General features: G+C 35.9%; 1 long non-coding RNA gene across 2 annotated transcripts; it reads left to right on the top strand.

Annotated features, from left to right (window-relative positions):
- The first annotated feature begins 479 nt into the window (after positions 1 to 479).
- On the top strand, positions 480 to 18,052 carry LOC122234546. Of its 2 annotated transcripts, none has more exons than XR_006212314.1 (3): positions 480 to 566; positions 1,269 to 1,437; positions 17,827 to 18,052. It is a non-coding gene; the product is annotated as an uncharacterized LOC122234546 (long non-coding RNA). The 2 variants fall into 2 exon arrangements; XR_006212313.1 differs by lacking the exon at positions 17,827 to 18,052 and adding an exon at positions 11,063 to 11,192.
- Positions 18,053 to 18,395: the final 343 nt, after the last annotated feature.

Genomic DNA, 18,395 nt, shown 5'->3' with positions numbered 1-18,395 from the left:
GATGCTTGAGGTGAATGAGACAAATTATTTTTATCTTGTTTTGTTTTGGTTCAGGTTTTAGTGTTCATTAAAACATATTTTAAATTTCAAACCACTTGATTCAGCTTGCTGAAATTTCTACCTGTTCTTTCTGGATACAAATAGGAATGGTGGGACCAAGTTTTGTCTTCTCACTCATCTGGCCAACACAAGAACAGAGTCATACAACTGTGGCAAGCACAGGTGGTTTCACTCCCCGCAATGTGGCCAGGTTCTAGTTCTCCTAAGAATCCAGTAGAGGTTCTCAGAACCACCTTTGGGAACCTTTGGTAGGCTGGCTTTTGTTTCCAGGGGAAAAGAGTCAATTAAACAGGCTTTGAAAAAAATGAGCCCTGTATTAAAGGGATCCAGAAATGCCGTAGAATGCTTTGGTAAATCTCCATGGGGATGAAAGAATAGGGTTCTACAGAGTCTCCTCATGCTGCACTATGCAGCTTTGAATTGGCTGCTGAGGTATGCCAACAGAGAGGCAGGTCTGATTTTCCTCCCTGCCCCAAGCAAACCTTAAAAGGTTGGAACTTGAAAAGGTTGGAAGTGAGATTAATACGGGGAGACCTAAGTAGAGTTTCCAAATTGCCTCTTTACTCATACATCATTCATACATTATTTATCAACTCTTCTGTGTGCTGAGAGCTGGGATAAGCATGGGAGAGCAAAGGCAAGAATGATGTAGATCCTGTTCTAGTGGAGGATGACAGGCAGGAAAGCAAGTAAGGGCCATAAAGTGTTATGGGGACTCTGAAGAAGACAGTGGTGGAGAGAGTAGTCAAGTTTACCTAGAACATGGGTCATTAAACATTTTTGTTCTATGAACACATTTGGCCATGAGTGAGATTTAATTCCTCATGCTTCCAATTTCAAGCAAATGCTCAACACAATATATGTTGAATGTGACAGTATTTATACCATAAGTTAAATTACAGAGCTACAGTTACTGCTAGTCCGTGAATATATGAAAAGGAAATTAATTATAATCAAAGTTCTGAGTTACTCTGAAAATACCAAGAAGAAGAGGAAAAAAATCCCAGAACACCAGTTATTGCCTTAGCTTTGCAACTAACTAGTTGTGTGATCTTGCCAAATCACTTAATTTTGGCCTCAGTTTCCTTACATATAAAATGAGAAATTCTTCTATTCTAGATTGTAATGATTACAGAAAAACTCAAAGACTAAAAATAGAAAAAATCAAGAGTGTAGATTCTTAATAGTATTTTTCCATGTATAAACAGACTTTAAAGAGCAACTGAATGATTTTGGACCTCTGCTGAAATTCAAACCAAATTAGAAGCCAGACGGTTGTTACCCATAATCCCCACATGAGATGAATCCCAGGAAGCCCATCTGCTTGAATTCCCCATTTCCACATGGAAGTTAGGATCTCCAGCTATTCATAATCTGGTGAGTCATTTCATCTTTTTTCTTTTCTCATGTGTGCCAAAGAAAATTTCTGCTGAGGAATATAAGGAATCTAAATTCTGACTGGTGTCTATGGAGCATATAGTAAATGGTCCTTAACATGAATATCTGTAGAAAACTCAGAAGGGTAGAACATAATATTGTGCATGTTATAAACTAAATTCTATTCTCAACTATAGCTACTCAGGACTTCTAATCCTGACTGTTAAAATCAACTTCCCATTTCTAGTCTCCTCCCCTGTCCCATCCCATCCATGCACTACCAGATTAATCTTTCAAAGTAGCTCTGTCCAATAGAATAAACCATAATAATGGAAATGTTATATGTCTATCTTTCCTGTTCAATACAGAAGTTACTAGGTATCGAACCTTGTTGAGAAGTTGAAATATGGCTAATGCAATTGAGAGCTGAAGTTTTCATTTTATTTAATTTTCATTAAGTTAAATTTGAACTTAGGTAACTACTTGTGCTGCTGGCTTCAGCACCGAATATTACAGTTCTCAAGCACATCCTTGACCATGTCCCCTCTCTGCTCAAAACATTTAAATAGCTTTGCTCTGCCTAAAATGTACCGTTAAAATACCTTAAACTAGTATTCAAGAAGTTCCGTGAACTATTCTCAAACTTCACTTTTCATACAAAATCAGTATTTCATTCAAAGGGAAATATTTACTGTTCTCAAACTTGTCTCCTGTTTTCTAGCAACCTCATTTTTTCCTGTAGTTTTTTGAATGAGAATGGCATTTTTTCATTTATTTAATTATATCTGATATTGAAATATCCTCACTTAAATTTTCCCACCTCTATAAGGTCTTATCTCATTTACAGCAATCGATGACTTGTGCTCATGAAATCCCATAACCCTTTCTTATGACATTTAGTACGTTGTACTGTGCATCTTCACTGTTTATGTATATACGTTAAGTCCACTACTTGATTGTAATCTTTCTGAGACTGTTGTCCATGTCTAATTTAACTTTCTGTATGTCCTGGCTCTTCTCACAAGGAAATACAAACTAAGCATTAAGCAGACACCAACAGCATTGTATTGAAACCCTAGTCACTTGAATTACTACCTGTGTAATTGATTAGCACAATGCCAAGCACATAGCAAGTGCTCAGCAAATGCTAGCTAATTTGTAAGTGCTAATGATACAAGTTCAGGATTTCCATAGGTGGACTGTCGTAAATACTTTTGAAACACAATCAAAAGGCCATATTGTTTTACTGAAAGAAGATGAGCCAATATTCTCCAAGACCGTTGCAGAAAGAAACTTGTTCTCTCTCACTGCAGGAATTCTTGATCTATATTCACCTCTCTCTCCATTGATGAAAAATGGAGTTTGGGGCAGAATGTCAAAAAAGAAGCCTTGAAAGTTAGTCCCAGGCAGGACCAACAGCAGGTCTTCCTGAAAGCTATTGCTTGGTAAAGACAGCCCCACATCCGCAAAGCAGGTGGTTTCCTGCCCTCCTGCCATCTACTGTGTTCCCATGCCAGAACCCACTGTTTGCAGCACCAGGCTTGAATGGCTTATTTTCTTTGGTCCTGGGCTTGAAAGGAATTATAAAGATACGTAGGTGAAAATGGAAGAGCACAGATTGAAAGGGAAGCCTCCCTTTTCACACTTGAGGGAATTCTTTGTCCTCTGTTTTTGAATACTAATCTTCAGGTTGATTATTTAGGCTGATTTTTTGCCCCCAGTGATTGAAATCAAATGCTTTCCAAACTATATGTAGAGAATTTTAAAGATTTTGCTCAAAGATATAAAATTCTGCTAAAATATTGGTGATTATGTTTAAATTGCCAAATTCCTGACTTTAAAATATTTATAAGAAAATGGCATTATTTTTATTTGCAAAACTCATGTGAACTAACTTCTAACCCACTTTAAGCTGGTGACAGTGGCTGATCTTTAATGAGCTCATATATAAATCATCTGGGCTTGAATTCTAGTTTGCTCTTACTCACTATATGGATGATTTTCTTACCGGTTACAGTTAACTCCTCCTAGGTTTGAATGTGAGCTGGTCCACTTAAAAACTTTCCAGTCTCTCACAAGTTACTTAACTTCTCTGAGCCTACGTTTCCTCATTACGAAATATGCTATAAAATGATGATAATTCTCACCTCATAAGAACATGGTTAAATTTGAGTTGAATGATATAATAAAGCATTTTGCATTGTACCTGGCATGTAAAAGACAATGTATTTAACTACCTTCCCTGTGTGGTTTGTACTAAAATAAATACTCTAAATTATTAAGGAACACGTCCTTCTCTTACTGGACTATTTATAACCCCTCCATATAACCTTGACTATAGTATTAGTTAATCTTTTATTTGGAAATAATTTCTAGCTTACTGAAAAGTTGCAATATTAGTACAAAGAATTCCCATATGCCTTTTGCCCAGAATCACTATTTTTAAAGTATTTTTTTAAAATACTTTGCTCCATTTGCTTTATTATATGTGCTCTCTCCCTGTAATACATACCCATATGTATATTATGTGTATGTATGTATGTGCATATAGTATTATATTCAATAATTAGAGTAGATATTTCAGTGTATATTTTCAAAGAACAACGACATTCCTTAAGATAACTACAGAGCAGTTATTAACCTCAGAAAATTTGACACTGGTGCATTTACCTAATCTACAATCCATACTCCCGTTTTGTCAACTGATCTAATTATATCTCTATAGTACTTTTTTCCATTTGGTACAGGATCTCATCCAAGCTCACGTACTGCATTTAGTTGTCATGTCTCATTAGTCTCCTTTAACTGAAAACCTTCCTCAGCCTTTTGTCATTTCTTGTAACGTAATGTAGGTGAAAACCTTCTTACAGTGATTTGAACCTAGAATTGAACTCTGTGGGAGGCAGGAGGCAGGTACTTAGATGGTTCTCAATGATTCCTAGTATCTGTGCCCTGTTGTGGCACAAACATGGACTTTGTGACTTGCTTTTGACAAACAGAATATGACCAAAGTGATGAGCTGTCACTCCCAAGGTTAGGTTACAAAAAGATTAAGCTACTCACCTCACACCTTTGCAAACATCCAACTGGCTTCATAAATATGCCAATTCTCAGTATAAAGACATTTGAGATTTAGTTTTGTCCTCCTAAAATATCCAAGGCCCAAATAGCAGTAAAGCATTCTCTGAAAATTTCCAAAACCTTCATATCAACTCATCTTAGTTTTAGAATCATGTTAGGTCTTTTCTGCTTTACCATTGTATGTGGCCCATTCTCATCTCAGCTCTTGACTATTAAATAGTAAATTTTTAATATATATGTACATATGTGTATATATATATATATATATATATATATATATACATATATAACTACCAAACTGAAACTCATGATTATAAAACAGTTCTTCCCCTTTACAAGGTATCTGTCAATGGTATAAAAGTTTTTTTCAGAAGCTGGAATCCATCTTTCTCCCTATATCTAGTCGATTCTCAATTCCTGTTAATATGCTATCAAAATTCTTTTTTTTTTCCGAAACTCTTTTTGAAATGTCTCCATAATGATCCTTTTCTCTATATTTTTTCTGGGCTCTTAGGCTTGGCTTTTACAACCACATGTTCAGCTGCCTGCAATAGCAGAGGAAGTTTTTTTCTATTCTTGTTATTTATTATTGGTGAAAATACGTGACTATCTTTTATAAACACAGAACTTTAAAACTTTGTAAAAACCCCATGCTTTCAGATATTCCATAATCTCTTTATCCAACATACTACCTGTATACTAAAAACAGAACACCTCAGAACACCCAGAGTCAAGTTTCCCCCTCAGAAAGTGATGGGAGGGCTTAGAGCAGCAGCTTGTAAACTTTTTAGTTTCATGGCCCTGTTACCATCTTACAAATTACTGAGTATCTCATAGAGCTTTTGTTTAGATTTGTTATAGATATCAATATTTACTGTATTAGAAATTACACTGAGAAAATTTTGAAATAATATTAAGCTCATTACATATTAACATAAGTAACATACTTTTAATGAAGAATAGTAACTATGTTTTCCAAGAACAAAATTATTGGTGGGAAGAATTGTGTTATTTTACTTTTAATTTCATTAATATATGGCTTATTAGATGCTGGTTAGAGTTTTATGCTGTTTTGCTTGAAGTATAAAAAAGAAATCCAGCCATATGCAGACATGATATTGGAAAGAGAAGTACATTAACTGTCCTTTCAGATAATTCCTCTTTAAAACTATAGCAAAACTCAGTAGGTGACAGTTTCTTAAAGGTTAATTGCAATGTGGATTTGAAGCCCTACTTTTTAATCTACTTTTTATACTCTATCAATAAACTTTTCTTACTCTATTACTTTTAAATCTATTGGCTTCTTTTGCACTGTAAATGGATCTTTTACCCATGCATGCATGATTTTATAACATCACTCATTGGTCATTTGAAAAAATTGGCTCACTGAGTTTTGCAGACCTTCTAAGCATTAAAACATCTCATAAACATCAAAAAACACATTTCTTAATATCCCCACTAATCTCCATAGAAAAAAATCCAACACTGAGAAGCCGTTAAGCAGCACATAAATGTTTTTTAAATTTTAGTTTTTGCTTGGAAGTTTTAATTATATCACTGGCAACAAATACTGTTGGTTGTTTTCTTTAAAGTGACAGGCTCACTTCATTCATTTTTGAGAAAATGTCTTCCAAATTCTCACCTCTTTTCCAACCAGTATTATTGAGATACAATTCACATATGATAAAAGTTACCAATTTAAAATTTTTAAAGGATTTTTTTGCCACCATTAGTGTTTTTTTACAAAAATTTTTGAAGTTTATTTATTTATTTTGAGAGAGACAGAGACAGCGCAAGTGGGGATGGGGCAGAGAGAGACAGAGAATCCCAAGCAGGCTCTGTGCTGGCAAGACCCCGATGGCTCGAAACCATGAGATCATGACCTGAGCCGAAACCTGAGCCAAAACCAGTCAAACGCCTAACTGACTGAGCCACCCAGGCACCCCAACCAATTTAAATTTTAAAATTCAGTGGTTTGCAATACATTCATAGAAGTGAGCACTACCACTACCGTAAATTTTGGACCATTTCATCAGTCCCTCCCCATTTCAGCACAAATCCTAGATAATCACTAATCTAATTTCTGTCTCTATGAATTTATCTATTCTGAACATTTCATATAAATGGAATCATATAGTATGTTGTCTTTTGTGACTGGTTTCTTTCATGGAGATGATGTTTTCAAGATTCATCAATGTTGTAATATATCCAGTATGACATTTAAAAAAATTTTTAATGTTTATTTTTGAGACAGCCTGAGCAGGGGAGGGGCAGAGTGAGTGAGAGGGACACACAGAATCTGAAGCAGGATCCAGGCTCTGACCTGTCAGCACAGAGCCGGATGTGGGGCTGAAACCCACGGACTGCGAGATCATGACCTGAACCCAACTTGGACATTCAGCTGACTGAGCCACCCAGGCACCCCTCCAGTATGTCATTTTTTATGGCTGAATAATACTTCATTGTATGGATATTTCATATTTTGTTTATCCATCAATTGAAGGACAATTGGTTGTTTCCACTTTGGGCTACTATAAATAATGCTGCTTTGAACATTCTTGTACATTTTTGTGTGCACGGACAGACATTTTCAATTTTCTTGGGCACACAACTAAGAATGGAAGGCTGAATGTTATACCAATTGAATATTTGAAATATGAGGGACTGCCCAGGTGTTTTCCGCAGTGTCTGTGCCATTTAACATTCTATTCCCAAAGTGAGAAGGTTCAGTTTCCTTGCCAACAGTTGTTATTGCCTATCTTTTATTGTAGCTATTATAGTATGTGTGAAGTGAGATCCCATTGTAGTTTTGGTCTGAATTTCCCTAATGGACACTATTGGTATCTACGTATCTTCTTTTGAGATATGTCTAATCAGAAGCTTTGCCCTTTTTAAAAATGGGGTGGTTGTCTTTTTGTTGTTTAGTTTTAAGAATTCTTTATATATTCTGGGTACTACACCCTTTTTAGATACATGATTTGCAAATATTTACTCTGCGAGCTGTCTTTTCACTTTTTTATATGATATCCTGTAAAGCACAACTTTTTTTTTCTAATTTTAATGAAGCTTGGTTTATCTACTTTGTCTTTTGTTAGTTGTGTTTTGGTGTCGTATCTAAGAAACCTTTCCTAACCTATGGTCACAAAGATATACTGCTATAGTTTATTTCAAGTATATTTCAGCTTTAGCTTTTACATTTAAGCATATGAACCATTTCAAGCTAACTTTTGTATGTGATATGAGACCCAGTTCCAGATCCAATCTTTTGTATCTGGATACCCAGTTCTCCCAGTACCATTTGTTGAAAAGATCCTTCTTCCTCTGTGACACCCTTGTCGAAATCAAATGACCATGGTTTCTCAGTTCTGTGTCATTGCCCTATATGTTTGCCCTTCTGCCAGAACCATACTGCTTTGATGACTGTAAATTTGTGGTAAGTTTTGAAATCAAGTAGTGTGAATCCTCCAACTTTGTCATTTTTCCAAATTGTTTTTGTTCTTCAAATATCCACTTTGGAATAATTGTAGTTTGTTGGTTGGTGGTTTTTCAGGTAAAAATTGTGTCCTGTGATAAAAGTGTCTTGTTTTGGTCTCAACTCAATCACACAAATACTTTTCTCAAGACAGCCATTGTATTTTATAGCATATAAGCAGAAATGCTTTAGACTTACTTCTCATTTCATCATGCAGAATATTAAAGGATGTATACTCAAGGGTCAAGTATTAATACAATTAATACTGCTGTATTAGGACATTCTTTAGAGACTCTGGCCTTTTTGGGTTGTTGGTGTTAAGTGTATGTGTTAGTGAAGAACACAGCTACTGGTACATTGGCCTAAGCTACTTAGATCTTGATTCCGAAGACACCAGCAGTTTTGCCCACCACTGATTTTGCACAATTGGTACAAACATCAAAACAGTAAAAAAGTAAAAAAATTTTTCTGCATATATCTGGTAATCTCAAGTCTGCTATAAAAAAACCCTGTGATGAGTAAACTTTCAAATGCCATTTTACTGGCCTCATAACTTCAGAAAAAAAACAACAACATGTTTTACCACATATATTTTAAAACTATGTACAATAAAAATAATTGTTGAAGTAATCTTGTCATTGTTAGGAATATTTGCCTCTGGTAGAAAATGTGGTTGTTATTATAAATGCTATTATTACTTGGATAAGGATGTTTTAAAGTCTTTTAAAATAATTCCCTGATCCAGAGCAGTCTGATTGTGTAATAAAATATTTTCTATAAGCAATGTAATTTGTGGCTTTTGCATTTCAGATAGCACAAAATATTTTAGACAAAATGTTCTTTCGGTGAAATTTACAATTTTTCTACTACTAATTACCAAATGTCAGAATTAATTTTCCTCAGATGATTATTCCTCTAGCACAGTTGACAATCCCAGGCATTTAACTCATTCATTAAAATGCAATATGATTTCTCCAATGGTTTTCATGACCAGTAATGACATGCATTATCATGCATCACTAATTTCCATGAAGAACAATGAGATACTATTTTATTGGCATTTACATTTACAGGACTTTACTAGTAGTATGTTTGTGAAGAAAAGGACAAAAGAACCCAAGACAAATTAATCTCATTTTTTTTCCTTATGATTAAACAACCTGCTGTATTAGTGTTTGATGTCAGAGTTGCTACTGAGTATTTTTATTATTGTGTAGTTTTGTCAATAATTAGAATAAATATATGGCTAAGAAGAACAATAGTTATATTATTAAAATAAATATACGGTTATAATTATGGGTAAACTTGGAATTAAAATACTTAAAATATTTCAAACTCCAATTTTAAAGAAAGTATTTGGATTAAATGTTCCAAAATTTTTTTCTTTGAAGTTTTGCGTTTGTATTTGTTTTCATTACTATCTCCAGTTATGAAGCATTTAGTAATTTGAAAACAAGTCAATTAACTTACTGAACTATCTACAGACATACCTCCTTTTTTTTTAAAATTTTTTTAACGTTTATTTATTTTTGAGACAGAGAGAGACAGAGCATGAATGGGGGAGGGGCAGAGAGAGAGGGAGACACAGAATCGGAAGCAGGCTCCAGGCTCTGAGCCATCAGCCCAGAGCCCGACGCAGGGCTCAAACTCATGGACCGCGAGATCGAGACCTGAGCTGAAGTCGGACGCCCAACCGACTGAGCCACCCAGGCGCCCCTCAGACATACCTCCTTTTAATGCACTTTACTTTCTTGCACTTCATAGATATTTTGTTTTTTACAAATTGACAGCTTGTGGCAACCCTGTGTCAAGCAAGTCTATCACTGCCATTTTTTTCCAACATCTGCTCACTCTGAGTCTCTGCCTCAGATTTTGGTAATTCTTGCAATATTTCAAACGTTTTCGTTATTATTACTGTATTCCTTATGGTGATCTGTGATCAGTGATATTTGATGTTACCGTTGTCATTGTTTGGGGGTGCCACAAGCTGTGCCCACAGAAGGCAGTGAACTGAATCGATGAATGTTGTGTTCTGACTGCTCCACTGACCAGCCATTCCCTGTCTCTCTCCCTCTCCTCGGGCCTCCCTATTCCCTGAGACACAACAATATTGAAACTAGCTTAATTAATTACCCTACAATGGCCTCTAAGTGTTTAAATGAAAGAAAGAGTCGCGTGTCTCTCACTTTAAATCAAAAGCTGTGAGTGATTAAGCTTAGTATGGAAGGCATGTCCAAAGCTGAAAGATAAACTGAAAGCTAGTCCTGTTGAGCTAAACAGTTAGCCAAGGTGTGAATGCAAAGGACAATTCTTGAAGGAAATTAAAAGTGCTACTCCAGTGAACACACAAATGATAAGAAAGCAAAACAGCCTTGTTGCCGATGTGGAAAAAATGTTAGTGGTCTGGATAGAAGATCAAACCAGCCACAACATTCCCTTAAGTCAAAGCCTAATCCAGAGCAAGGCCTTAATTCTCATCAATTCTATGAAGGCTGAGAGACTTAAGGAAGCTGCGGACGAAAAGTTTGAAGCTAGCAGAGGTTGGCTCATGAGGTTCAAGGAAAGAAGCTGTGTTGATAATATCCAAGGGCTGATGTACAAGCTACAATGAGTTATCCTGACAATCTAGCTAAGATAGTCACAGATGACTTGGAGAGGTTCAAGACTTCAGTGGAGGAAGTAACTGCAAATATGATGGAAACAGCAAGAGGACTAGAGCTAGAAGTGGAAGCCTGAAGATGCAACAAAACAACTACCCTCTGGATAATAAATAGCTGTAATTTCACAATAACACCTGAAGGGGTGAGGAGGTACTTTTTGTGGATGAGCAAAGGTGTCTTCAGATGGAATCTACTCTTGGTAAAGATGCTGTGAAGACCGTTGAAATGATAAAGTGTTTATAATATACGAGCTAGTTGATAAAGCAGGGGCAGGGTTTGAAAGGATTGACTCCCAATTTGAAAGAAGTTCTCCTGTGGGTAAGATGCTATCAAACAGCGTTGGATGCTACAGAGAAATCGTTAGTGAAAGGAAGAGTCAACTGATGTGGCAAACTTTCTTGTTGTCTTATAGTTGAGAAATTGCCGTGGTCACCCCAACTTCAGCAACCACCACCCTGATCAGTCAGCTACCATTAGCATCCTTCACCAGCAAGATTTTGACTCCCTGAGAGCTCATATGATGGTTAGCGTTTTTTTAGCAATGAAGTGTGCAATGACACTTCATTGCACACTTAATAGGCTATGGTACGGTGTAAACATAACTCGTATATGCTCTGGGAAACTAAAAATTCATTTGACATGCTGGGTTTTGGTAGTCTGGAACCAAACCTGCAATATGTCCAAGGCATGCCTATGCCATGCATGCCTTTTTGTGTTAAAGGTTAAGTGTTTTATGGTGCTAGTATTTCAGTGTTTACGTTAGTATTTACTAAAATAACAGTTACTTTTTGACAAAGGTTAATTTCTGACTTGAGCCACTAAAGCAAAACAATTCCAGCTTTTCTCAGGTTTGTCTAGAAAAATCATCTCTAGTTTTATAAAATAAAAAATGTAGGATTAATATAGTAATCAGAGTTTATATCTGATGGACAATGTATGAAAATGTCCGCATATGCTCATTGACTAAAACAGTTATTCAGTTGGAAATATTTCATCCGTTAAGGTGAACTTCACTAAAAATGATACGATTTCTCTTTAAAATGATGGCTTCTCATTGCAAAGACATGTTATTTTCACCCTATTTGTATGAAGCAACAGTGACATGCAGGGACTGATTAGCTTAAATCACAGATGTGTTTGCCTTCGGGAAGTACCAGTAGCCTAGTTTTGCCCATAAAGATGATAGCCAGAATTCAGATAATTTCCAATCCAGAGCCACAACTGTCCCAATTCTCGTATTTCGTTAAACACTATGTTAAATTGGAACATAGTAGAGAAAAGGAAGGTTGAGCCTGCTAACATTTAACGTCTATATGATTTTATCTAAGGCTAAAAATATAATTCTGTATATTACTAGGGATTTGCTCTCACTAGGCTAACATCAGTAGGCATCTCATTTGTGGAGCACTTGAAAAATTCATTTGCATCCGTCATCAACACATGGATGCATAATGAGGGTGGGTATTTTTCAGGAAGAGAACACACATTTAATTTGACATTTTCTTGTTGAACTTGAGGCAGCCAGCTTCCCTGGCTTTTCTCCATCTTTTCATCCCACCAAACTTTCCCTCCTACTCATCAAATAATCACAGCATTCTTCCCCATAAAACATAGGCAGATGGATTCCTGTGTCATTATTTGTAATCCGACTGAAAAGATCTGTTTTTGCTTCTCCTGGCCCTCATTCCATAGTTCTCTAAAATCAACATTCAGTTCCTTAAATTCACAATCTTTCTTTTTCTTAGCAAAGAAATGAAACTTACCAATAGCATTTTTTCAACTTTTTCATGTACTTTCTAGTCACGCATAATCTGTGGGTGAGAGTTATTCATATAAAATGTTGGAAACTCTTTTCTCAATTCAATAACAACAGCACACTTTTAAAATGAAAAGTATCAAATAAGTATTATCTGATAACAATTTTATTGAAGTCATCTACCCTTTCCTGTAAATGTAAATGTTTCATTATTTAAGCATGCATTCAAGGACCATTATCATGAGTTCTGTTTATTCATTACCATTTATTCTGAATTACATCGTAATTGGATTATTTCTCGTTTTCTTTTAATAACTGCTTGAAGCAGCATCTGAAAAGCACTAAGTGTTAAGAGGTCATTCCTTTAAAGTGGCTGTTGGAATGTCTTGGAATGATTGTCCTGGGTTTCCAGGTTACATTTTTCTTTCTCCATTAGTATGCCTCAAATTCTCTGTTGAACAGGGAAGGATATATAATATTATGTCTTTAAACTGCCCAATCAATATTTTGTACCCATATCCTTGAATTTTTTTTTACCTATAAAGAACTATATAAATCTAATGTGTAAAAAAATAAAAGAGCAAGCCCTACTGATGACATCTGAAATATGGAAAAGTACAGTAAAAATAAATAGTTTAAATACTGAGTTTTGAAACAACGTTTTGCAAAAAGGCATTTTCCCAGTCTATGAATTCATTAAAAAAATCCTGCTTTGTATCCTGGGGAAAGTGAGGCTGACTTCAAAGCTCATGGCAATTGATTAGACATAGTTAAATCTTTGCATAAGGAATATGATCATCTGAATTTTTAGCTTTACTAAGGTGAAATTTCATATTCTGTGTTTAGTAAGCACTCCTACCTGATTAAATCACAAATCGTAGAAATATCTCAGCAGGGGAAGGGAAGGGGAGAGAAGAAAAGAGGAGGAGAGGGAAGGGGAAGGGAGGGGAGGGGAGGGCTGGCAATTATGTGAGAGAACCGGTTCCCCAACTCTTTCACTTGTCCTCTTCATCCTGAATCCATCATCTTCTTTGTTTCTATCTTGCCAACCCACTCATAAACATACTTTAAAAAGAGTGCCTTATAGGAAATACAAACTTTGTAGAGACAGGCAACAAAGAGATTAACATTGATCAGTTTGTGATTTTCACCAAAGGACAAATACCCATTCACTCTCTTTCAGTCACATAAACAAAATGTTTGTTATTATATTTGAAGCTGCCTAATGCATCCAGAGCTCAATGTTCATTATTAAGAAAAATTAATTCTGGAAAGGTAAAATTCTTTGCTTCAGAGAGTTTACATCCTAAAAACAACTTGACACAAGCTATTTCTGATAGATAAGTGATAAAAAAAATGAGGTGTGAATGTTATAAAGGTTTCTACTCAACTGATAGATTCTTCTTTAAAAGGATTATTATCTAGCATCGTGTAGTGAAAAATTCATCATAGTGAGGATTAGGAAATTGTGCTGATTTGGGCTCTGGCTTGTTTGGGTATGACCTTGGTTATGTTATTGAACATCTCTGAGCCTCAAATTTACTGTCGAAAGAAAACAAAATTGATTGAACAATCTAATTCATACTACTCTGTATTAGTTTATATGAAGAAAAATGTTCTTTTTAGTGACTGGTGTTTTCAGTGTTCTCTGTTAATGTCTTTAATGTCTCGTTTTCTACCATATCTTTTGAATTTCTGTCTGGTGCTTAAGATCCTCATATATATTTCTGTATATCCCCAATACATATATATGCATGTTTCTTTGTTTATAAAATGAACATTGATTTTTTTTTCACATGGTAAAGCACAGATATTAATACAGTTATGCTCACTTTCCAGGTAAAGACTTGGAAACAGTGAGATTCACTTGCTAACCTAGGGTCACATTGACAGTAAATGGGCAACTGAGATCTAAGCCCAAACTGTCCAACTCTGGGGCCACTCCACTGTATCTATCAGTTTCTGGCATTGCTGGCTTTGTACTACTCTACATTTTTCAAGTACTTTTTCTAGACAGATCAATTTTCTAAACAGAAGTCTATGTGCTTGTCCCTGACCGCCTCTTTTCATCTTGTCCACCATCTTGATTGACAGAGTTTCAGGCAGCCATTGTGTCAGTGGATCAGAGTTGACATCTGAGAAGAATCTGTGCATCATCATATGTATATGTAATGGCTCCCAAAACTTTAAGCCTTGACTGTTCTTCTGAGCACCTGTACTGTGCCATAGACTCCTCAGCTAACATCTTATTTCCCCCAAATTTGCAGTGCCTCTCTATTAGCTTATAGTTAAATTTATCACCAAGTGTCTCCAAGCAGGAGGAATTCTAGATTATTTCCTCTCCCTCATCATCTGCACCCAGTCTTTGCAACCTACTATTTTTGCTTCCTTCATGTCTCTCAAGTCCCATTCTTCGTCTCCATTCTCATAGCCATCGCCCTAAATCATCACCACTTCTTATCTGGTTTATCACAATAGCATCCTTATCTGCTTCCTATATCTCTTGCCATGTCCTATTCCAGTTCATCCATCATAAATCTGGCACAGTGACCTTGAAAAAGGTTAATCCTTCAGTTTTTCCCTATCACTTTAAGCAAAAAATCAAAACTATTTATCATAATTACTAAGGCTTTACTTGACCTGCCTCTCTACCTCTCTTATATCTTCTGATAATCTTCACCTCAGATGAGAGAGTTTCGGCCACTCTCCCTATATCTCCAGCCCCTGCTTTGTATTCCTCCATTAGAATTAATAAGTGGGATCACGTCCCCTTGTGCTCAGAGCCCTACCCAGGTAGACAGTTTAATATAATACTTAAAAACTCAGACTTTTAAGCTATACAGACCTGGTTTGAATTGTTGACCCACCACTACTAGCTTATTTGGGTGAAGTTGGATAAGTAATGTGACCTCCTTGAGTCTTAGTTTCTTTATCTGTAAAATGGGCATAATAAAAGGCCAATCCCACAGAATTATTAGGATTAAATAGATAACTAGTTAAAGCCCTTATTATGATGCCTGGAATATAGTAATTGCTTAATGGATGTTGATACTACAACTAATACATTGCATAAAATCAAAAGAATGAAATAATAATGAAATTTTTAAATGAAAGAAAATGAATGAATAAATGAACACAGTGTATAGAATTAAATCTATGGAGGAGAGATAAATGCTCTGGTTCAATGATGGAGAGGTTCAGGATGAGGTCAAGTAAATAGGCATTTCAGATTTGTCAGTTTTCTGCCTTAAAATTTGTTTCATGGTTGATATTATGTTAATACAAAAAAAATAAAAAACCACCAACAACAATCAAAGGCTTGTTGGTCAGGCTTTCATTTTATATTTCCGCTGCCATGTTCTTCTTGTCACTTGAGAGGTACTTTGTTACTACTTCCAAAATTGTAGTCTTTGTGAATCTTTAATGAATCAGAATCAGCACAATGCACTTTCTATTGATAGAGCCATCTGAGGTTCCTGGCCTAGAGGGGCACGGATGAAGGAAAGCTGGTGTCAGCACATTTAGGGCACATCAGAGAACAATTGAGCAGTGTGCAGAATCTGTGCAATCACTCGCTCTCATTAGATACTTCTTAAATGTTTGCATGCTTGCCAGTGGCAAAGAGGGCAAACTTCAAGTAATTGATTGCGAACAAAATTTGTATTGTCCCCCACAGTTCTGTAAAAACTGGTGTTTTATGTGTTATTCTTCTTTTATGAATGGCTTTCCACTTCAAACCCTTGGTCAAGAGTCAATGTCTGTCTATGGGTCAGTATCTGGGGTCCTTAACAGATGGAATGACAGGGATTAACAGGCATTTCTGTAGGTGGTAAAGTGTAAACAGCAAGATTATCGTAGCTAACATATTCGAACTCTTTAAAATTTACCCTGCGACTCCCATATGTGATCTCACTTGGGTTTTTTTCTCATATATGCTCTCATATGGGGAGGGGAAGTATTTTTATTAGCTCTCCTTTACAGTTGAGAAACACTTAGGGTAAATGACTGTTAGTTGTTCAAATTCACTTGTTAGTAAGCAGTATTATTAGGGTCATTTATAATGAACCACACATCCTTCCCTACTTACCTCCAAATCATTTTGGAGGCTGTTTTTATATAAATCCATAAATTGAAGTGGTAAGAAATATTTGTGACCACTGGGAGAACAGAAATATGGCAGATTTACTTCACTATAGGCAAATTTAAGAAATTTAAGGAAGTGTGTACTGTGGGGTGATGTGGTTCATCTAAACAGTTGCTACTTGGAGAAGGTGGAAGGCAAGAAAATTAGGTGGAAAAAGTAACCATAATGAAAACTTTCTCCTATTTTTGCTTCATCCACCATTGTAACTTACCAGCCACAGCCACAGTGTTAACTGATTTGTTAGTGAGACGTTTGAACTTGCCCTGGGATCTATTTTACGTGCTCTGACATTAGTTCCCATCCAAAGGAGAAGGATCTCCCAGAGCAAACAACCTTCACTTAAAACTCATGTCATAGCCTTAATTACTAATACCTTAAAATACTTACCATTATCCCTAGATTTTTAAACTATGGCTTCTAACCATTATTTTTAAATCTTTATTGGGACACTCTCAAAGTCTCTCCTATGTTTGAGTGTCATTATTTTCTGAAGTCTTGGCATGAGTAGTTGTGGTTCTCTGAATTCTTCACATCTTACTTCTTTTTCACTTTCAGTGATTTATTCAATAAATATTTTTGGGAGCATCTACAAAGCACTAAAGGCAAAAAGGTGAATGCATAATGTTCTCTCACCTCACCTGTGGTTGAGAGAAATATCAATGTTGTTTCTAAAATAGGGAGGTAAATATATTAATAGTTATGTCAATCCAGATCATTGCTGACTCCTTCTAAGGAAACTTGAGCCTCTCCATCCACTAGAAACAGGGATTTCCTCTGGTAAGCAAGGCCACAGCTGATGATGCAAAAGCCTTCGTACTCCCTATGCCTACACTCCACCTACCAATAGACTGCAGTAATCATTTCGCTTGGAAAGCCTGTGGTTAATTTAACCCACTAGGATTCATATTATTCTTATCTCTGGTCACCACCCAGTATATAGACCCCTCCAGTCATCTCCTGTTTCTTACATTCTCACTTTTGGAACATTTTTGGCTTCCTGCCCCAGATTTGTCCTTAAGTTACTCCTCTTAGCACTGTCTCCCAGACCTGATCACTATATTTTACTCTGAAACTCTCTGATCATAGTTAAAAAGTTTTCCTATGCTTCTTCCAACTGATGGCCTTAATTGAAACTGAGACTTTCCTTATGAAAACCCTTCTCCCATTTAAGTGGGAAAATCTATCAGGAAGGAGGCATTTGCAAGAGTTTGTATGGATTTATGGCTTACCTACAAGAATTCTCAAAAATAGTTGTTTGCTTTGCTGTTGCTTTTAGAAGCCATGAAGTGAGAGCTCCCCAGATGTGTTCCCAGGATCTTGAAGTCTATCAGTGGTAAGGACCTGAAACTTGGCTGGATCTTCAAGTACCTGAGAAAATAAGAGCATAAGAATAAACCACTTAGGTCCAAGCTGTTTTATGCAATCAAGTTTTGTTTCTCGGACCAAGGATGTGTCCATCCTGCCTTAAAATCACCTCAGTTAAAATATATATGTTTCAAATAGCCTTGTCTCCTAGCACAATGTATTTTTTCTTTTATGTATGAACTTTTCTATATTTTTAAATTTAATTATTTTTTTATAATCTATTTTTCACTTTTATCGCTTGAAGTAGAGTTTGGAATGTTTGCTTTCTGATGGGTAAGTGCTACAAGAAATTTTGTGTTATTTTGTAAAATTGAGTAATGGTTACAAAAAAAGTCAAATTAAAACACATTCAAGAAATAAAGTCATGATAAAATATATCTAATAAGAGTCCTGTTTTCTAAGCCTAATTTATACTTTTTGGGGATAACTTGGAAGGCAATTCCAGATCACACAGAAACCTCAGGGACAACATGGCTTATT

Source organism: Panthera tigris, chromosome A2 (assembly GCF_018350195.1).
Source record: "Panthera tigris isolate Pti1 chromosome A2, P.tigris_Pti1_mat1.1, whole genome shotgun sequence".
NCBI lineage: Eukaryota > Metazoa > Chordata > Mammalia > Carnivora > Felidae > Panthera > Panthera tigris.
The sequence above is the reverse complement of the archived record's forward strand: the minus strand, read 5'-3'. Positions and strand labels throughout refer to the sequence as shown.